Raw genomic sequence first — 16,782 nt, 5'->3', positions numbered from 1 at the left:
GTGCACCTTTACAATTTAACCTAGCCTTGTAAGTTTTTCTCAAGAAATAAGAGACAAAGGAAGTGAGTGCCCTCTGCCAGGAGGAATGACTGTGGTGGAAAGACCTGAGATGCAGGGAAGCCCGACTGCAGCACCTCAGGTCATGGAGGTCCTGTGGGACAGGTTGCTGGGATGGTTTTGACCCCACATGGGATGTGTGCTGGGTCCCCTGAGGGGGTTGGTCACAAACAAGGAAGCACATCTTTTAGGAGTATTGCCCAGAGAGAGGACCTTTCTGCAATGAGTTGGCAGGCTGCAGGGCTGGGTGAGGGATCTTTTCCCAGAGAACCAGCCACAGGCAAGGCTGTAGGGTGGTGTGGCTGTGGGTAGAGAGTGGTGAGGACCTCACAGGAGCAGCCAAGTTTCCAGAATTGTAGAATAGAAGATTGGGGCCACTAGGGGCCAAGAAGAAAGTCAGAGGAAACTGGAATTCACCCATAATGAGGTTCAGCCAGAGGCCATGAAGATACTATATACCCAGAATTGTCCCCAGGGCTGGGAGACTTCAGCATGCCAAGGTCACACGTAGAGGTTAATTGTTCCATTCTAGGAAACTGTCCTTGGACAGTCTGGAGAAACAAGGAGGATTCCTGTGAGAAGGAGATGCTATAAAAACTAAGAAATGTTAAGTTTCAAACCTGGGACAAATGGCTGAATTGCTTATTTAATATATCAAAGCAGACCTGACTGCTAAATTCTCTCAGCATTCCTCAGTTCCTACCTGTTACAGAGTATGGCTGGCATACCCCGCACTCTACCCTGAACTCTCCAGCCCAGGGGCTGGGCTGCCCTTCCTCCAGAAGTTCTTCCCTGTATAATCCAGACATTTTGGTTACCTGCCCCTTTTGTACCTTTGGCCTCCTGGGTGCTGCACCTGGTTCCCCTCTCCCTTCGGCTCCTTTAGACTGTTTTCTGTCAAGTATCCAATCACAGCAATGAGGAAAGTACAGAACACACATACCTCATTGAGAAATGAGGCCGCTATTTGATAAACCTGACTGGAGCTGGCTTGCATGAGAAAAGTTGAAAAGTTTGAAGCTGCAAACTAGAGAAGTCCTAGAACACTATAAGAACAGCTCAACAGGCCACTCTCTGGGGGTGCAGAAGGCTAGGACGGTTAAAAAACAAACAACAACAAAACAAAAACCACAGATAGCAGGTGAGGCTTGGCTCATGAGGTTTCAGAGGGGCATAAGGACTTTACCCAAAACTGTCTAGAGGCTATTCGTGTTTTGTTTTTTTTTTTTTTTTGTTTAAGAACTTGGCTATATTCTGCCCATGTTATTGTTTTCTTTTGGTTGTTTGTTTTCTGCCCATGTTTTGAGAACTTGAGTAATGGGATAATTTGTTTGGTCAAGGAATTTCAAGACAGGACAGCATTCAGGCTATGGCATGGTTATGGTTACCACCCACTACCATCCAGGTCTGCAGTGATAGAGAATACTGAGAGGAACAACAACAACAACAACAAGGAGCAGTTTGGTGAAGAAAGAATAAAACCTAGTTTAAAAATTCAGACAAAGCAGCAATAATTGTTAAACAGTTTAGCATCGATTAAAGAGAACCCTCCTGTTTTGCACTGAGACAAAGGAATGATGCCTAGAGGGTTAGACTCCACCTACAAAAGGTGCCAGCTTGTGTGAATTTATCCTGAGAGCCCAAGGCCACTGAAAAACAACTACCTAGAGTGAGTCTGGCGGAGGGGGGGGGGTGTACGGAGGTCAGTGCAACTGTGGTCCAAGGGAGCCAGCTTCCATTTCCAAGTGTCATCGAAGTGATCGTGTTTTTGCAGGTGTGAAAGGTATAGGAGTGAGAGGCTTGCACCAAGGTTCCAGAGAGCTACTGAGACCTGGTCATATGTGGAAGGGTCAGATTTCCTGCAGAGTAGCCCTCAGAGGCCATTGTGTGAAGCTGTGAAGGTGATGTCTACAATGTAATGGAGACCCCAGGATGCTGGAGGTGCCTAGACTGTGAGATACTGAATTGCAAGCATGGAGCAGAGTGAGGCTGTTATGCCCAGATTGGGACCCCAAAGACATCACCACAGACCTTAGGTACAGAATGCAATAGCATGGTTTATTTCTGTTTGTTTACAAGCTGCGGGCAGGGAAGCTCGATCCAAAGCACTCACTCATAGTAACCGTGAAGGCCAGGAGGAACTTGCTTTTTCTTTGTGTGGCTAGCTTTTTAAAGGCAAAATCCACAAGCCCTTCAGGGGGGTTGGGGGAGTTTTGCACGGGTGCAACTCAGATTGGTTTATTTTTATCTCTGTTCTCTTTTAATTGGGTGAGGGTATGTAACCTTTGAATTTACTGGTTGGTGGTTACAATTTATTACTTTGGGGGCAGTCCAGCACAAGTCCCAGGCTTTGTCCTTGAGCCACCATGGGGGCTGGCTGGCCAAGCACGTACTGCACATAACTCTAAGTTGGTGAGGGGCCCCAGACAGTAAACATCTGGCTGAACTTTGAGCAGTCAGAGTGCGTACAGAAAGGGAGCTACTGCAAGGACTATGTCTTTTGTTCATGGCCCTCCCAGAAACTGCTTGCTCAAGTCTCAGGAAACTGAAATTGAGGCCTGATCTCTGAGAGAAGACTGAGCAGCCTGTTATGGCATCTGCTTGGTCCTTTCAAGGCACATGCACTGAAGGCAGCAAACTGGAAGGACAAGACTTCCCAAGACTGTTGGAGCCTGAGTAGTTTTCCATTGAGTACAACACAAGTCTACCTTGTTACCTGTTTTAACATTCCTTTTCACTTTGGAAATGCTCCACTTTGGAAACAACTTTATGGTCAGCCTCCATAATTTTTTTCTATGTTCCTTCCTGAAAACCAGTTTTTTTTTTTATTAAAAAAAAGATTTATTTATTTATTATGTATACAGTGCTCTGACTGCATGTATGCCTGCATGCCAAAACAGGGCATTGGATCTCATTATAGATTGTTGTGAGCCACCATTTGGTTGCTGGGAGTTGAACTCAGGACCTCTGAGCCATCTCTCCAGCCCCCACAAAACAGTTTTTAATCTGCTCTTCTCACAACTGATTCTCTATGCCTTTGCTCACAAAAGTTTCCCAATAGGCCAATTCTACATCACCCTTACTTCCTTCCTATTCTCAAAGTTTAGCTTCCACGTATCTTTCAGTAGTTAGTCTGAATGAGTATGTATGTGCATACATGTGTGCTGAAAGACAAATTCACAGCTACTATACTCTAGTTCTTCTTAGCTATTTTCTCCCAAAACAAAAAGAGAGGGAAATGGATTTTGCCCCTAGTTTCACACGAGGGAGATTTCTTCCACCTACTTTCCTCTTTCTGGATTCCCAAAGGAATGGGCACCAGTGAGTGCCTCATGCAATGACAGAGCTTCTTGGAGCCCTACAGTATATAGTAAGTGTCTTTCCTTCCCTTCAGAATGCAGTCAGATTCCTGGCTGTCACTCAGTGTATTTTCTCTGCTCACATTTGTTACTAGAAAATAGAATGGAACTTGAAGTTTGCATTACAATGGGGAATATATATATATAAATAATATATAAATATATAATAATATATAATAATATATTAAAATAATAAATAATATATAAATATATAATAAAATTATATATATACATATATATACACACACACACATATATATATAAAACCAAGGCTTCTCTCTGGCAACATAACCTCAAGACAAGAAAACCCAGGGCCTGGGCCTATCTGCAGCAATTGACAGACATTGACTGTGATTTAAACCCAAGGTAACAGTCATATATATCAGGAACCACACAGTGGAGCGTTTGTTTTGTCTCAGTGGCTTTAGTAACACATGTTACCATCACCTGGCAGTCATTTGCTCATGAAGCTCAGAAAAATGAGAGTTCATCCTATGAGAAGTGTAGGATGATGGTGGTGGAGGAATGTCCCACATATATCCACCCTTTATTAGTTGCATATAATGTACTCATTTATGAAGATTTGGGGCCCTCTGTGTCAGACTTTGTGAGAGGAATCCATATGCCAATGAAGTGGAAACCCAGCCCTCCTCAAATCAAAGAAAAGAGGCAAATATTCATCAAGAGAATGATACACCCATCAGGCAGATCGCATGGGAGTCTGAAGATCAACAGTGTCATCTTGGCTGAGATCTGTGGAGCATATAGACTCTGACATTAATACCCCTAATGGGGCTTTCAGAAAAAAAAGTGTCTAATTACAAATCCCATTTCATAGTCTGTGTTATTTTTGTGTCATGACCAAAATGCCTGACAGAAAGAAACAATGCAAGGTCTTTTTGGCTCAGTTTCTGAGGGTTTGGAGTACGTCATGGTGGAGAAGGCAGGGTGGAGTGTCTCTAACCACAACAGTAGAAGTGTGAGGCCAGAGACTGAGAAGCAGAGAGCTGGCTGGCACGGAACCCAATAGCCTGTTCACTTCCAGTCAATGTCTGTCTCTTAAAAGCTTCACAGCCTTGAGCTAGCACCATGATCTGAGACTAGAAACACAAGCCCCTGTAAGACATCCCATATTCAAACCCTTGCTGATCTTTTTATATGAGTGTTTTGTTTGCACGTGTGTAAGTGTACCACCTGTGTACCTGTGCCACTGGAGGCCAGAGGAGGATGCACTCTCCTGGAACTGGAGTACAGATAGTGGTGAGCCACCATATAGGTACTGGGAACTGAACTTGGGTCCTCTAGAAGAGGAGCCAGTGCTCTTAATTGCTAAGCCATCTCTCCAGCCCCTATAAGCATACCAATCTTTTATTAGAACTGTGGATGAGAGCTGGGCGGTGGTGGTACACGCCTTTAATCCCAGCACTCGGGAGGTAGAGGCAGGCAGATCTCTGTGAGTTCGAGGCCAGCCTGGTCTCCAAAGCGAGTTCCAGGAAAGGCGCAAAGCTACACAGAGAAACCCTGTCTCGAAAAAACAAAACAAAAAAAACAACAACAAAAAAAAAGAACTGTGGATGAGGGCGGAAATTGAATTCTGATTCATAAATCTCTGGTGGAAGGGAAGAAACATGAAGTTGGTTAGAAAAGCAGCTTTTTACTCCTTTATGGCTGTATCTATCCTGACATTTTTCAGTCTAGAATGAAGAGTTTCTGCATGGTGAATTTTGTCTTTTAGTTATATCATTATTCTCTGTTCTCTTTCTGATTTAATTGGTCTGGATTGAGATCTAGACAAGGGGCTTTTAATTTAAGATTTCCTGGATGTTTCTAACCATGCCAGTGTCAAAACCTAGTAAGGTCAATCAGTTTTCCAAAGAGTTATTTGTTACATCAAAATTTAGAATTTGATGGTTATAGTTTTTAAAGTACATTACAGAAATATGAAAGTAGCTCATTGTTGTTGTTTCTCAAGATAAGAAAGTCATAAAGTATGTATTTATTCATAACCAGATGCTCATCCATCTGATACGGCTGGTCAGATTTGCAAAAATGGGGTACTAATGACTGAGCTTAGACAGCCTTAGGCCAGATCCTGAGACAAGAGAGGAAGGACAAAAGAGCAGAAAATTTGGAAGACAGAAGGATGTTAAGACAAAGAATAAGACAGAGAGCAAATAGTCTAGGAGAAAGGCCACATTCTCTAGTGTTTTTGATAGGGCATACCGCCAAGGTATTTAAAAACAAAGAAGAATGTGGCAAGATAGACATTCTCTGTGGAAACAAAGGAGTCCCACTAATTTTCCTCATGGGTAGATGGCCAAACTGACTCTCTGTAGAGATGGACCAGTTTGAGTTACCTATGAGGTGAAACTGTGGGTATCGTATCCACATATGGACATCTAGCTAACTTGTAAGTAGGAGAGAAAGACTGAAAGGTGACTTTCACAAAGCGAGTGCTGCTCACACCAACCAGGAGGACAGTGGCTTCCACTAATTACAGAGCTGTCTTGCTTCTGCTCCTAGAGGAAAGCTTGCCCTGAGGGAACATTGATAGAGAGGTCACTTAAAGCAGGAAGGTGGGTAATTAAGATCTCAGAGGCATTTCTCTGTCATTGGCTGGAAAGTCATCGATACACCACAGCTTTCTCTTCTACCGGGGTCTTGAGTTGGCAGTGCTGAGCTCTGGGAGGATGGCATTGATGAGCGCCCTTCAGCGAGGCTGCTCTTGAAGAAATGCATGTTTCTATCACTCTGCTAGGCAAGAACACAGGAGACACAGAGGAGTGGCCTTGTTGATCATGTTCTTTTTTGAGTTGGTTAATCTACAGTTAAGGGCTTAACACCCAGAATAATCATCCTGTTGGGGTAAAACTTGGCAATTTAAAACTAATAAACTGTGCTGAAAGATGGGTAATTATCTTTCTGCAATGGATGACCAAAGCTTCTTGGACTAGCACTTTGTAGTACTGACTGCTTGTGCCTGCTTGCAAAGTTCTTTCCACTGTGTGCCCAAAGGGACTCTTCTTCCTGCAAATGCCATTCTTCAATGTGCTGCCCAAGTGCTGCCTTTTGGGATACAGACTAATCTTTCTCCTGCATAAGAAGCAACATGAATTAATATACCCTCCATAGCTTGCAGTGGGGTTACATCTGACACACCCACATAAGCTGAAATGTGGTGTACTAAAAATCTACTTAGTGCACCCAACCTGCTGAACATTAGCCTGGCAACAGGGTCCACCATGAGTGTTGACTGGATGTTTTCCTCACAATCACTAGCTGATGGAGAGCGGTGGCTCTCTGCCATTGCCCAGCACCGACAAAGTGCTGCCCTTTATACCCTTGGCTCTGGAAAAACAAATCAAAATTGAAATTCCAAAGTACACTTCCTGCTGATTGCATATTGCCTTTGGGTCCTTATGGAGTTAAGAAGTTTTAAGTCAAGCTAATGTCAGTCAGGTACCATTTGCTCTGCCATTTTCCTCATGGCTCCATAACTTTCTTGTGTGGTCTTGTTCTTTGTTCCATAATTCAATGTCTGTCCCCTAATCTATCTATCTGACTATTAAATTAGACAAGTTTGGAAATTAAATTATTTTTAAGAGCAGTCTTTAGAGTTAGCTGTCCCTGGACACTATTTCATAATTTAATATAACAATAAAGACACTAAGTGATCAACCTGTCTCTCCCTACTGGGAAACTTATCTCAGACATCTGTTTTCTAAGAAAGCTTGAATATCCTGTTATGGGAGGAAGACAAGCAATGTGACTAAAGGATTCTAGATCCAGATGTTAAACCACAAGAGCTCTCTGGTTGCTGTACACATGCTGAACTGTAGCTGTGGTAGATACTCAGAGAGACAGGGGGTGGAGTGGAGACTGTATATTATATGCACACATTCCCCATCAACATACTTATTCTGATGAGACCGTCTGTGGTTCATATTTAACATCAGCTACACTAGTTTTTAAAAAGGCATTATCTCTCTCATAGATATATTTATATGATCTTACTTAAAATAAACACACTTATCTAAATTACATACTGATACAGGAAAGAAAGGAACACAGAGGATACCTAGGAGGAAGCACTGGTCTCAGTTTGGAAAGGAGACAGGACATCAAAGAGGGCTTCTGCGGAAAAGTACCAGATTGGATATGTTCTGAAACCTGAATCATCAATAACTCAAGAAAACTGACACAGCCAGGGTGTGGGTGTGAAGAGAAAGAGAAGGAAGCAGGGCTCAGAGCCAAGGAAGAACCTGCCATTCACACTGCTGAAAGTGCGCACTGTGGCTGGATCCTAGAGGTGGAGGAGGAAGAAGTGGCTGCAGATTGCATACAGCACCGCATGACAGGCGCTTCTGAACTGCAGACAAGGGGGAAGTATGGATGGACTTTAATCTGATTGGATGCTAGCGTTTTGTCCTTTTTCTTTTCCTCCCCACTTAAAAAATTATTTGTGTGTGTGCCTGAGTAAATTTATGTGCCTCAGAGACCAGGAGAGAGTGTTGGATCTTCTGGAACTAGAGTTACAGGCAATTGTTAGCACTTGATGAAGGTGCTGGGAATCCAGTCTGGGTCTTCTGCAAGATCTTGCAGCAAGTGCTCTTAGCCCCTGAGCTGTCTGTCCAGGTCTTCTTTTCCTTTCATAACATAGACATGATATATGTTACAGAATTGTTTGGATAGATTGCATTTCCATCTGATTACTCAGTGGAAAGTTTGGAAACAGCTCAGTGAACTCTAAAGAAAAACACTTGATTTACAAATGAAACCCTGGGCCCAAGGAACTGAGAGCACAGTGAGTGTCACAGGGGGTCTCTGGTTTTGTTCAGGAAAACACTGTCAGTGATTCCCCTCTTTTGGGGCTTCACAGGCTCCTCCACTTACCTACAGGAGGTATTGTTGGATGGGATAAAGAAAGGAGCCATTTTGCATCTCTCTGATGAATGTGTCTCCTGGTTGCAGGTAAATCAAGCTTACTGTGGCCAAGGCATGAAAGAGGAGTTGTTAGCACAGTTGATGGAGATGGTGGGGTGATGGACATCAGGCATTGTGAGCCATCTTTCTGCAGTTGGCAGTGTTTCTCAAGTGCTGTTTTTATGAAGAAGGAGGAGGAGGAGGAAGAGGAGACAGTCGTTGGCTTCTCTGATACCTTTAGCTTCATTGTGCTGAAGTAGAACTCCAACAAGATTCACTAAGAAGGGTTCGTGGGACAACCTGGTAAGGAAGTAGAGATGGGAAGTGGGGGAGGTGAGGGTGCAAAGTCCAGCAGAACCAACAAGGAGTGACTCTGGCTCAGTCACCAGAGAGGTAGACTCACACAAGCCATTTCCCTGAGCTTTGTTGTGATGACCAAATGAAGACTTGCCATTAGTCAGATCTGAGGCCAGATCTCCACCCTCCCTTCTGCCTCCTATCCCTTTCTGAGCTGGCATTAGTCATAGACCACTTGCGTGGCTGGGTACAAGAGCGCAAGCCTTCCTGTTTGTCACTTCTTCAGCTTCTTAGAGCACATGAAAGTCTTTTTTGTTGTTTGAGACAAGGGTCCATGTTACTTAGGTTGACTTTAAATCTTTCATTCTCCTGCCTCCACTTCCGAAGTGAGACTGCAGGTGTCCCCCCTCCATTCTTGACACACAGGCAACTAACTCTTCAGGGTTGAGTTACTTTACATGGGAACTCTGCTTAGCTTTGACATATGTACTGTTTATCACAAATCAATGCATCCATTACCACCTGTGCTTACTCCCTTGTGTGTGTGTGTGTGTGTGTGTGTGTGTGTGTGTGTGTGTATGTGTGTGTTGAGGACTCAAAATCTGCTGTCTTAACCATCACAACAAAAAACAAGTATGCCGTACAGCAGTACTGACTATTCTGTAACCAGATCCCTGGGACTAACTAGTCTTATATGTGGAAGTTTGTGGCTGTGATCAGCATCTCCTCCCCCTACACCCCAGTTCCCAGTCCTTGATAGCCACCAGACAACTCTGCTCTACTGCTATGAAGGTGGCATGTTTAGACTCCACAGATGAGTGACATCACACAACATTCATCTTCCTGTATCTGGCTTTTCTCACTCGGTCTTTGTGGATGCCACCCTCTGCCCACATCCCACCCCTGCTTTCTATACCTACAACCTTCACTGCTCTGTTCTTGGTGATTCCAAGGCAAGAAAGAGTAATGACAACAGGGAAGTGAGAACAGCAGTTAAGGAATACCTGCACCAAGGAATATGAGCATTGGCGGGCTTTACACACTACCTGCTGTCTGTCTGTCTTCTCCCTTGCAAAGTACAGCCTGCAAAGGTGAGGTCATTTTCTATATTTTAAAGATGAAATGTGTATGTATTTTGCTTGAGGACATCATATCTAGTAATTAGAGAAATTAAAATTGAATTTTGCTTCTAAGGTTTCTTTTTCCTTGTCCATTAAATGAAGACACCTAGGACCAATACTTACTTCAGAGAAGAGGCCTGAAAATGTGTATTGTTGGCAAATCCTGTGATTCTTCTGGTGTGTAAACTGAGAAATGCCTACAAAACAGTGCGGAACATCCTCAGCCCACCCTGGCATAATCTGACTGACTTTGATTCTACAGCCTCTCCTTCAAGTTGCCAAGTTCAGAAGAAGCTTCCAGCAATAGCAGGCCACTGACTGTGCCTGGAAACACTGGGCACTTCACATCTCCTGCCTTTACTGAATGCCCGCTCCGTGCTCCTGTCCCTGTTTAGCATTCTGGCCACTGTGTGCTTTTCTCCCCCGCAGCTGTGGCTGTGTTCACTTCCTCCTGTCCATTTCCCTGACCTCTGAAACTGTAAGCCACCCAATTAAATATTTTCCTTTATAAAAGTTGTTGTCTTTTTTTTCCTGTGAGGTAGACTTTACCTTTGTTTTACAAGGTCAGAGTGAGCAGTGGCCTATAATTCAACCCCAGGTCCTTCTCATTTCACTCTGTGCAGAAGCAGGGCGTGCATATAGGGCAAGGTAAATGGAGCTGTGCTTGATAGAGTTTTTCAAAGGGCTGCTTGCTCGCAGGCTTTGCTGGGACAGTTCAGATTCTTACCAGGTTTGTGCACTGTCCTCTCTACAAGGAAATTTATTCAGTTTAAAAATACCTTAAATGCAGGGTGCATGGTGGCTAATACATGTGATCCCAGCACTTGAGAAGCCAAGACAGGAGGATTACTCCAAGTTTGAGGCTAACCTGGGCTACACAGTAAGTTCCAAGGCAGCTGGGCTGCAGTGTAAGACCTTATCTCTTAACAAAGTGTGTGTGTGTGTGTGTGTGTGTGTGTGTGTGTGTGTACTCTGTCTTCTTTTTTCCCCTATGTGAATTTAAAAAATATTTACAATTGTTTTTTTGTACTGAACCGTATGGATACTGTGCTAAGTGAAATAAACTAGTCACAAAAAGACAAAAAAACAAAAACAAAAACGAAGTTGCTATGGTCGCTGTGTGGTGGTGGCACACGCCTTTAATCCCAGCATTGGGGAGGCAGAGCCAGGCAGATTTCTGTGAGTTCGAGGCCAGCCTGGGCTACAGAGCGAGATCCAGGACAGGCACCAAAACTGTATAGAGAAACCCTGTCTCGAAAAACAAAAAAACCAACAAAAAAGAAAAAGTTGCTGTGGTCATGGTGTCTCTTCACAGTAATAGAAACCCTAACTCAGACACCTAGGAACCTAAGAATGACACCAGAAGTGGTTCTCCGGTCTCCACAGTCATACTCACCCCCACCATGTATGTATACCCCCCCCACTGCCACATATACCCGCACACATGTACATGAACATATATGTGCACACAAACAAACATCTGTAGAAGTCCTCTTCAGATTCAAACATTAGTTCCTATAAAAGATTTGGTTCCACCTGACCCTGAAATGCAGATTATGACACATACAGAAGTCTGCAGCTGTTCCCAAGGAAGTCGGCATGATCTCCTTTTTTGCTGTTTCAGTAAAACCCACTTCCTGAGAAATCTGTAATTGAAAACCATAGTCCCAGGTAGTCAGTGGGAATATGAAAGTGAATCTAAAGATTAAACCTCTCTCCACACAATAAGGCTGCTACGTGCAGGTACAGTGAGAACTCATTTCTCTAAGGTATGGAGACCTCCAGACACTCTTCTGATTAACATTAATACCATAGATAGACTGACAGAAATTGGTTTGGTTTAAAAAAAAATAGAGGTGGAACTAGAGAAGGGCTGCAGGGATATTTTAACCATTAGACACCAAGTACTATAAACAAACCAGCGTCAGAATATCAAATGAGTGTTGTCAGATGTTTTATTAGAGCTGAATAGGAAAAAAAAATGAAACTTAGAAGGACACTGTTGAATCACACCCTGACAACTGTTTAAAATGCGTAGTAAGTCTTAGACTGATGGCAACCACGGCTGAATTGTCACCTGCTTTTCTTGTCTCCATCATCCACATGTCAGGAAACTCTGTTATTTATTTGCTTATTCAAAGAAATTTTATTGAGCTATTTGAATGATCAGAAATTATCTGAGGCACCACACATAAAGAGTATCATCATTTCTCATGTTTGCTCAACCTCCTGGGTATAAGGCCAAAAACCTCAGCCCTCACAGCAAATAAGATATGGGTTATACCAAATACATGTACAGGCCATGGTCACAATGTCAAGAAGGAACAGAGAGGAAAGGACCAAACTCATGCTAGCGGGGAGGCTTGGGAAGGGCAGAGCTCAGGGAAGCCTCCCTAGAACAGGCAGTGCTTCTGAATGCTGAGAGACAAACTATGGAGAAAAACAGAAAGGCTGTGCTCCACAGATGAGCTCACAACTCATGTTAGCTCCTCATACTGACCAGTAGTTCAGTATCAACAAGCAGACATTGTGGTAGGAAACACTGGGTGTGCTTGGGTGTTACTGTAACCCAACACTCAGCAGAGAGGCAGGAGGAAGGAGGATCAATGCAGCTTTGATGCCAGACGGGTCAGGCAGGTCTACAGTTCTCTCTCTCTCTCTCTCTCTCTCTCTCTCTCTCTCTCTCTCTCTCTCTCTCTCTCTGCCTGCTTGTCTCAAATATAATAAGATAGTAATGGATCGAGATAATATTCTGGTGGGAATATAATGAAAATTCAGAAGAGAGGAAATAGTATTTATTTCTGGAAATAGTTCATAAGAATTCACTTAGGAATTTAGTACATGACAAATGAAGTGTCACAATATGGGGTGACATAGATTATTAGATAAATTATGCTAGAAAACTGGTGTTTGAGGACAAGATTAGGTTCTCGCTGTAACATGCTGAGATTAATTCTATATGAGTTAAACAATCTGATATAAAAGCAAAATAATTTAAAAATGAATGAGTTTTAGCTTGATATATTTAACTTGATAAAAAGGTATCTATCCACCCCTAGCTGAAGAGTTATTGGTGATTGATGACCACTGCAGAGGGAGAGTCAGTTTTCTTCAGGGATGTGGCCCCTGAGAGGTGCCCATGCTCCAGTGGGTTAAAACACAGAGCACACAAAATTGGGAGGAAATTGTGGTGGTAATAGGGGAGGAACAGAAGGGCTGGAGTGGGGTGGGCTTGACCAACATACATTTTATGCATGCATGAAAGTATCAAGCAATAAAAAAATATGTAATAAACATACTGTTTGAAAGCAGAAGATAATTGAATGTGTTTTTTCACTGTGAGTAACACCTGCTTTGAGGAAGAAGGGTTCACTTTGGCTCCTAGCTTGAGAATGCAGTCTGTTATGGTGGTGAAAACATGAGTGCAAATGTAAGGTGGGGGTCGCATTGCTTCACTCAGTGAGCAGAGATGGTGCTTGGAATTCACCTCACTATGTCCTTTCCCAGTTTATTCACTCAGATTTCAGCTCATGTAATGGAGAAACTATGAAATTAAAATGGTACTGTAGAAAATATCTACATAGTACAAAAGCAGTTAAAAGTAGAATGTGGTGATATTGTGTTCCCCAATATATTGTGCACCTCAATAAACTTATCTGGGGTCAGAGAACAGAACAGCTACTAGATATAGAGGCCAGAAAATGGTGGCACACATACCTTTAATCCTAGCATTTTGAAGGCAGAGATCTCTTTGAGTTCAAAGTCTGGATCTCTGTGAGTTCAAAGCTACACTGGAAACAGCCAGGCATGGTGACACATGCCTTTAATCCCAGGAAGTGATGGCAGGAAGCAGAAAGGTATATAAGGCATGAGGACCAGGAACTAGAGTCTAGTTAAGCTTTTAGCAGCAGTTCAGCTGAGATCCATGCGGGTGAGGACACAGAGGCTTCCAGTTTGAGGAAACGAGATCAGCTGAGGAATTGGTGAGGTAAGGTTGGACGTGGCTCATTCTGTTTCTCTGATCTTTCATTATTCACCCCAATACCTGGCTCTGGATTTGTTTTTATTAATAAGACCTTCTAACAATTTGTGTTACAGTAGAAGATTAAAAGAACAATAAGAATATAAAACACAGAAAATAAGCAGCAAAATGTCAGACATAAAATCCTCACATGCCGGGCTGCTCTTCTGGAAGACTGGGTTCAATTCCTAGCACCCACAGGGCAGCTCACTGCTGTCTGTGATTCCAGTTCCAGGGGACCCGGCACCCATGGCAAAAACACCAATGCACATAAAATAAAAATAAATAAATAAATAATTTTTTTAAAAAAGGTGCTGGAGAGATGGATCAGAGCTTAAGAGCACTGACTGCTCCTCCAGAGGTCCTGAGTTCAGTTCCTAGCACCCACATGGTGGCTCACAACCATCTGTAATGAGATCTGGCATCCTACTCTGTATACATAATAAATAAATAAATCTTTAGAAAAAAAAAGCCGGGAGGTGGTGGTGCATACCCTTAATCCCAGCACTTGGGAGGAAGAGGCAGGCAGATCTCTGTGAGTTCGAGGCCAGCCTGGTCTACAAAGTGAGTTCCAGGAAAGGCACAAAGCTACACAGAGAAATCCTGTCTCGAAAAAACAAAAACAAAAACAAAAACAAAAAACAAAAAAACCTCACATGCCATCAAGCAGTGGCAGTGCATGCCTTTAATCGCAACACTTGGAAGGCAGAGGCAGGCAGATCTTTGAGTTCAAGGCCAGCCTGTTTGTTCTACAGAGCTATTGTGGGATATTTGTAAACTGTGTGAAGATGCATTGCTGTGATTGGTTTAATAAAAAGCTGAATGGCCAATAGCTAGGCAGGAGAGGATAGGTAGGACTTCCAGGGAGAGAAAGGAGGAGGAGAAGGAATCTAGGCGCACAGGATATACCACCGAGACACAGAGAGGAAACAGGAGGTACAAGATGGAAGTGAGGTAATACCGCATGGCAGAATGTGGATTAATGTGTTAATTTAAGTTATAAGAGCTAGTTGAGATATTCTTAAGCTAAGGGCCAAGGTTTCATAATTAATAATAAATCTCTGTGCCATTATTTGTGAGCTAGTGGTCTCAACAAGAAAGTACTACAACACAGAGCAAGTTCCAGGACAGCCAGAGCTACACAGAGAAACCCTGTCTCAAAACACACCAAACAAACAAACCAAAAACAAAAACAAAAAAAAACCCCTCACATAAAATAATCACATATCAGTAATTAAATGTAGAGAAACTAAATGCCCCACTCAAAAGTAAAAATTGGCTAAATGAACTTAAAAGCCACAATCAGAAAAAACATAATCATATAGACCAACCTTCTGACAGAAATGGAAATGCATTAAAACATAAATTCTACAATATTTGAACATGTGCTGCCCAATCAGCAAGAGACATATTAGTGAAACCAGGGGCTCAGAGCTGCAGCAACTGTGAGACAAGAGCCCTTAGAGCTCAGGCAATCTACAAAAGATAAATAACAAAAGTAAGCATTAATTTATGATTCTTTTCATAGTTGGAACTAGAGAGAAGTGTTCTTTGAAAGGTTAAAAAAAACAAACCAATTGCATCATCTCTGCAGTTCTGCACACCTACTTCACACTTGCATGTACAAAGCACTTGTACCCAGTGCTGAAGATACAGAAGTGAAGATTATGAAGTCATTCTCTGCAAAAGCCTGACAGTGACTATTTAAACCCCTTTCAGTATTTGTTCATATTTCGAGGCCTCTCACTAAAGTTGGAAACAGAGATGCCAAGACCTGGTCTTCAAAGGATTATTATGTACAAGTACAAGAAAAAGGCTTGATTTGATTAAAGTGGCCCTAGATCCTTCCTCTCAGATTTATGTGGTACACAAATATAGCTTACATATGTTGTGGTTAACTTAATTGTCCACATCTTGGTACCGTTGTTCTCCTGCCACTGGGTTTAATTACATTACATTATGACGGTAATTAACAGAGCCAAACATCATTACATCATTAATTGGTTTTATGAGGTTTTGGAGCCTTTTGCTAAGAGCTTTTGTATTTAATACAAGCTCTCACCACTGTGAGCAGTTTTCCTAGATTTTTTTTCAGTCACTCTCTTGTTAGGTACATACTGGAAGATTGCTTGGAATGACAACTTTGAGCTTTGGATGACAATGGCCTGTACCACTTCATGACACCATTTTCATTAGTCTTGTTTAATTGCTCTGTCTCAATGGGGAATCTTAAAGATTGAGGGCATCCCTGCCCAGTTCATTCCCACTGATAATGCCTGTGTGTGACTAACATAGAAACAATTGCCATTCATAAGTACCTAGGGTTGCATTGAGTATTGACTCTGATGACAGAGGGATGAGAGTGGAAATACAGTGACGGGAAGGTACTGTGAACAACAGCCTTGACCACAACCCAGCTCAGCACAGTTGGATAACAGTGCACATCTTTCAGCAAAGCACTTTTAGCGGTATGTTTGTATTTCTGGACAATGTTTTGCCTTTTCCATCTATGGTTATACTTAAAAGCTATGCTACTGTCAAATTCTGTAGTATTTCAGAGGATGTACATGCAATATTTTGGATATTACTTCATTACAGGAACTGGTTTACTTCTGTGGTGTCATTTAAATGTCACAAGTTATGATGTCACACCTTGGATATCAGCTCCATGATGGTTAACATCAATTGCCAACTTGACAGGATCTAGAATCATAGGAGACAGCCCTGAAGAGATTTGTCAGAGTTCCTCAGTCAGGTTAATTGAGGTGAGACACACACCCTCAATGTGGGCAACACCACCTATGGGCCCACAGTGAGTTGGGCACAAACATTTGTATCTCTGTGCTTCCTGACTGTGGATAGAATGTAACCAACCTTCACACTATAAGACAAACACATCCTTAAGTTATTTTTGTAAGGTGTTTTGTCTCAGAAACAAGAAAAGCAATACAGTCTCCATCATCACAACTTTAGGTATAAGAACACTGATGTAAAATACTTTGCT

At 42.6% G+C, this 16,782-nt stretch overlaps 1 long non-coding RNA gene across 1 annotated transcript; it reads left to right on the top strand.

Moving 5' to 3' along the window:
* Window positions 1-5,029: 5,029 nt before the first annotated feature.
* LOC131912773 (uncharacterized) lies at window positions 5,030-10,270 on the top strand. The gene is made up of 3 exons (XR_009379715.1): window positions 5,030-8,642; window positions 9,590-9,727; window positions 9,860-10,270. It is a non-coding gene; the product is annotated as an uncharacterized LOC131912773 (long non-coding RNA).
* Window positions 10,271-16,782: the final 6,512 nt, after the last annotated feature.

The sequence above is a fragment of the Peromyscus eremicus genome, chromosome 6 (assembly GCF_949786415.1).
Source record: "Peromyscus eremicus chromosome 6, PerEre_H2_v1, whole genome shotgun sequence".
NCBI lineage: Eukaryota > Metazoa > Chordata > Mammalia > Rodentia > Cricetidae > Peromyscus > Peromyscus eremicus.
The sequence above is the reverse complement of the archived record's forward strand: the minus strand, read 5'-3'. Positions and strand labels throughout refer to the sequence as shown.